Raw genomic sequence first — 6,135 nt, 5'->3', positions numbered from 1 at the left:
CTCTTGTTCCCCTGAAATGCTAAAGGACATTTGATTGAAAACTTGTAAGAAAAAATTATTAGCAAACTAGATTTAAACCTTCATTTTTTTCATGGTTGGCTTTGAAAACTAATAATCTTTTTTCTCTTGGGCTTGGGGCTTGTCACACGAGCCTGCACTGAGATATTCAATTATTTAGCGCCCTTTTAAAAGAAAAGGTAATGCATGCAAGAGAGATGTAAGATCTGCTCTGATGACCATCCCTGCAGCTGGGACTTTAAAAGAACATTTTTATCAGGGTGCTTGCTCTTATGGTGCAACCATTGCAATTCTACCCAGGAGACAATTCCCATGTTTTCTCAAGGGAAGATTAATTGCTTTTGCAGGTAAGCATTTCGAACCACCCAAGAGCCTTGCCACCTTCCTCTCCTTACGTGAGTTTCTACAAAACCATTTTTCACTTTCTCACGACGGTTGACATTCTTGTTCCCCAAGCTTGAAGATTTGCCTGTTTCCGACCTCCTGGGCATACTTACTTACAGGGATAGATTTCAATATAGCATCTTACCCAGTTTTATTTTGATCTGTTCCTCTCCCCATAATCTCTGGCATAAAGGAGAACTTCAAATTAAGTACAAAGCAGTCTGCCAGGAATGTAATGTAGCATTCAAAACCATAGTAAATAATTGAGAAACGCCACACAGGAGAAGTATTTTAAATTATTTTGGTCTCAAGTAATTTTGTTTGACTGTGGTGTGGAAGGAGGATGGTGAGAGAGACCTCCTTAGAAGTGGTGATGCTAACCACAGCAAATAAAAACTATTCAGCTTGGGCATATATCCTCAGAGCTGGCAAACCAGAAGTATTGTCTCTATGGATACAGATCTCCCAGTAAATACGGTGTAGAAAAAGGTGCAATTCTCTTGTAAAAACAAAACAAAACAAAACAAAAAAACCCCAGATGATTTACTACCATGGATTTCCGTCAGGAGTCAGAAAATTGCACATGCACCCTAACTAATGTCTTGGGGTTTGGGGTTTTTCTTCTTTTTTTTTTTCTTCAGTATAAGACTAGGACCTAATTGACCCATGCTTACATCTAACTTGTTTGATTTATTTGGGATTCTGTTGGGTTTTGAAATCTGGACGCTGAGTGCACTATTCTAGGACGTTGTGTCAGGCATTTGGATAAAGAGTTCAACTTGTGCTTGTTTACGGTGATATTAGAAGTTAAGAGGTTTATCCTGATGCTGGCTTCTTTGCCAAAAGCTCAGAATTCGGAGATGACCCTGTGTTTCATGTGGCTCAGCGGACAGAACCCAAGCCTGGTTCTACCTGTTATTTCTGCTTCCGTCACAGCCATACTCAGTGGATAAAAAAAAGGTTTCTCTGTCTGTAAAATGTGGATCAAGAAACCTCTGTCTTGGAGAGAGCATGCTTCCAGCAGGATTACTGAAAATATTGTGCCATTGTTACCATGCTGGTACTTTCTGAGTGTTTGGGTGTACGGATGTGCCAGTGGTCTCCTATGTAACCCTATCGTGCATTAGCTGTTGCAATCAAAGTGCGTTTCCCTTCTCTTTAGTCTTGTACCTGAAGTATCCCATGGGTCTACAGCCCTGGGATAAACAAGAGGCCAGAGCATGTGCTGTAGATACTTTGGGCCATTTTGAGGTCAAGGACAAATTTTTTACTTGCTCAATTTGTTTTCATCCCACCTGCAAAATGGTATTGGTGACACTGGGCACTCTCTTGGCACCCTGTCAAAAAATAATAATTAGGAAAGATGTCCGGCTTGGTATGAGAGGAGCTTTGTAATTTTTAGTTGACCACAGATGAATACAGTGTCGCCACACTGTGAAAAATCATCAGTTTTGAAATCCTATTTGTTATAAATAAATGTATATCATGGAGGGAGATTAGGGTAACTTGATGTCCATGCATCAATCTTTGGCGCTGCTTGTAATGGCAGAGGAAGGAAGAGCTTTCCCAAAGCTGTTGAGAGAATGTGTGGCTTCGCATTGTTTGGTGCGTGTTGCTCCTCCTCTGAGCCTCCTAGGAGGGGGAATGTCTTTTGGTAGGCTCTAGAGGGACTCAAGAGAGCTGACCTGCCTGGATCTAAAAGTCAGCCTTTCAAAATTGAACCATGATCACTTTCTTCTGATAAATGTGTTTGGTAACAACTTCCATGGGAAGTTTTCATCACTGGTCAATTAGCAAAACTAAAAGCCATCTGTTAAATTTTGTCTACAAAGCAATGTGTTCAGTAGCTGCTGCCTTTCCTGCACCCTGTCTGGAATCTGGCGTATGAATTCAGTGACTCCACTAAAGGGGAGACAACGCTTGAGATTTAATGGTGTGGCTGTTTCTTCCTTTTTTTTTGGTTTGTTTGTTTTTTTTTTTTTAAATATTTGTTGACAGCTGTTTTCTTTGGCAAGTGTTCTTAACACTTTGTTCCTCAACAAAGGAAGAAGCCCAAGTGTCTTCTATATAACTACAAAGAAAGTTCACCACTTCCACCGTGTGCGGATCTCTTCCTCTCACACCGGTGGCAGCAGGCGGTGTGCTAGTCTGACCCCACCGTTAACTGAGAAGGCAGCTGGGAATCTGTACACGTGAAGAGTTAGTGAAGCAGTGGAATAGTACTTGCTGTATTTACACAGTTGCTGTTTTACATTAATGAATGCTGTTCAGGAGGAAATGAAAATCTTTCTAATGGGATCTAAATGAGACGAGCAGCTGAAGGTAGTTTCCTGGAATGGAATTGGATCCGACTGTTGGGATTTAACACACTCCGTTTTGCCAGAGTGCCTTAAGATTATTAAAGCGTCACAACCTCATTTAATTGCTTTGTAATCTGCTCTAATATGTTTCTCTTAACCTTCATGCTGATGAGGCGGTTGTGTAAGACACTGAAGGCCAGACCTTATGTTGCTTCAGTGCATGGGAGCCCATGCCCAGAGATCCCAGTGAGCCCAGGTGGGAATGCTGGCTGCAGCATTTTCACTCTTGAGATTATGTGGAAAGGTTGCCTTTGGGCTGCGGGTAGCACCCCTGAGCGCACAGAGATGCACCCTAAAGGTTACTGTATGCTACTACGTCTTGTCGCTGAAACACTCCTGCTTTCAGGGAGCCCCATGACAATTCTCTTGACAGGGGTACTGGTCAGCTCTTTCTTCTTCTGTACCTAAATTTTGGTTGCATATGAAAGTGTGTGTGGCTGCTGTGAAGGAGGCGTTTACTGTTTTCATTAAATGCTTCCATTAAGTTAAAGGGTTTTTTTCCTCAACAGGAGCGATCATTGATCCAACTTTGCTCAAAAGAGGCATTTAGGCGACAGGGGAGAGCCCTTGCCTAGCTTATTAGAGGGATGAAACATTGCATCATCCATGCTGCTTGCATGCCCCTGTAGATTGGGAGCACTTTTTGGGTGCTAGCTAAACTGTGGCAGGGAAATATGGCTGAGGAATGCCTAGCTTAAAAACCCAACAAAAGTTTGGCTGTGACCTAGCGCTCCGAGGAGCCCTGTGATGGCTGCCTGCGTACTTGTCCCTGGTGGTGCCGACAAGCAGCGGCTGTCGTGCTGAGGGGCTGGGGGGAGAGGCTCTGTCTGGAGTTCAGTGGCAGGAAAGTGGTGTACTTTGGTGTGCGACTGGAATTTGAGAGTTCAATCCCTAAGGTTACCTTTTAGGACAGTTTTCAAAGTTATCTGTGTGATTGAAAGTAGGTGCCTTTTCTGCCATGTTTGTGTGGGGTTTTTTTTTGTTTGGTTTTGGTTGTGGTTTTTTTTTAAATTCCATCTCCAATGAAATCAGAAGTATTTTTCTCATTTTAATGTTTTAATGGGGGGAGAAATGCTTCACCTGTTTCGATGCTTCAAAATTCTGCATAGTCTACTTGCACCTTTAGTTGTCTCACTAGCTTCATCCTTGTTCTCCCCCCTCCCCCGCCCAAGCCCAAACTCTGCTTAGGCACGGTGTAGGGCTCATTTGTTAAAGTGTTTAGATCTCAGCTCCCACCGAAAAAAACCCAGCAGTTCAAAGTGGCGAAATTCCCCAGGTCATCTGTGAAAACTGCAGTCCTTGCTGGTATGTACCAAGTACTTCAGGCCCCTTCTCAGTTCTGCTCCTTTGCTTCATCAGTAGGTGTAAAATAACTATCTTTAGACAAAACCAAAGCATGATTTATTTTGCATTTGCTTCTTTATTCTACAACACAAGCAACATAAATAGTTTATAATTTTTGTTTTAAAATAGTTCCATTTCAGAATTCAGTCAGAATAAAATATACACAAAATACAATTTGCAAGCCAGCTGACAGTGACTGCCCGACCACTGGACACCCAAGGACCAAACAACGCTAGCAGCACAACAGGACGCGGTGGACGCGGGGAGGTGTTTTTCTACAGAGCAGAAGGGTGGGGGGAGGAAAGATGGATGAGACCAGGGAATTGCAGCTAGGTATGAACTCAGTAGAAGGTAAACCCAATGTAAGCACTCGCTTGGCAAGGCGATTTACAGTCTCTCGTAAAAAGTATTAGTGGCTCCTCCTGAATATACAGCTAGAGAGATGAAGTCCTGGGAATCACGTTTTGCGGTAAAATGCTTCCTATGGCAGCCATCATCATGGAAATAAAATTTGATTTTTTTTTTTCATTTTTGAACAGGAAAGGATTAGATCTTTGGCAAAATGGAGCGTCCACTCCCTTTGGCTTGCTTTCAGTTTTCAGTTCTGGTTGAAGGGCCCATGGAAGTATGTTTGCCGTCTCACAAATAACGACAAAAAAGGGATGGGGGAGAGAAAGTGAGGGGAACTGAAAGAAGGTGCTTGCTGCTGTCACTGCATACTTTTCAATCTCTTGCTCCCATCTGCTCCAGCAAACAACGTGCAGTACAGGGCTCTGTCGCCATGGTGCTCTGCCCTTCCTGGCTGTTCTCCCTTCGGCATCAAATCCTGCTTTCCTCTGCAGAGCAGGGGGCTCAGGAGCCCACAGCCTGCTGGTGGAGGTGGTTATCTGTCCCTTGCTTCAACCTGTGTACCTGTGCCTCTCCGCTAGCTCAGCTCTCTCGTTTCAGCTCGCTTCTTGTTGGAAGCATAGCACTTCACTGCAGCCCAGGTGAACCAAATGCATGGATAGGAAATGGGGCCTTGGTGCTCCATGGTATTTAGATGAAATTTATGGAATTACATAACTACCTTTTGAAAAGTGGGATGTTGGGGTAAAAGGATTGAACTAGATCCTGTTGCCATGTTTCTTAACAAAATTGCCCTCCGTAAACTCAGTTCCCGATTCAATGTGGCAGTGGAGACTATGCGAACCTCAGCTTGCAAATTTGCCAAAAAAAAGAGGATTTGAGGGATCTGGTCCCACAGGCGAGCTCGTTATTGCATTAATCCAGGATCATACAGTGTAGCTCCACCAACAGCCACAGAATTAGGGCATTTCTTCTTCCCTCTGCTTTTAGTTCTTAGCTTGGAGACCTCTGAGCACTAAGTGAAAAGACTGATGCATACTTATGCCACATGCTTTTATATTTTTTTCTTTTTAAATAGCCAGCCCTCCATGTTTGGCCAAAGCTGTTTGTTTAGTACGCTATGATACAGTTAGTGTCACATATGAAGGATATGTTCTGAGGGGGATTAGTGGAAACAACAGAAAGAGGAGCTACGACTTCTTCCTTGCAGCTGTACAACTTCCTGGAGTCCCAGAAGCGTTGCTGCTGAGGGCTGCTAAGAGACCCTTACATTGTTTCCCTAGAGAAGCTCTACTCAAAAAGGGAGGTTCAGTGAAGAGGGATCTCTAGCTGCCGGATGCTGTTATCTACAGTGCATAAAATCCAACATTTGTGCTTCTGTGCTATGGTAACTTGGTCCTTTTCTACTAAAAAAGAAGAGGAACATTTTTTTTTTAATGGTATTGCATCATTTCTTCAAACAATTGTGGAATGATTAGAAATGGGAAAAAAACTAACTGTATTTCGTGTCATAAGCCATGATTAGCACTATACATAGACCTTCCCAGAAATGACTACAACCAGAGTAACGAGTAAATAGCTTGCTTAAACTTAAACTTATCTCACCCCCACAAAAGCAAGGGCAAGGGAAAAAAGGACTTCTTAACTTTTTTTTTTTTGTGAATTAAAAACTATTTATCAC

This window comes from Pygoscelis adeliae, unplaced genomic scaffold, assembly GCF_000699105.1.
Source record: "Pygoscelis adeliae isolate BGI_AS28 unplaced genomic scaffold, ASM69910v1 Scaffold172, whole genome shotgun sequence".
Taxonomy (NCBI): Eukaryota; Metazoa; Chordata; class Aves; order Sphenisciformes; family Spheniscidae; genus Pygoscelis; species Pygoscelis adeliae.
This window is presented reverse-complemented; position numbering follows the sequence as displayed.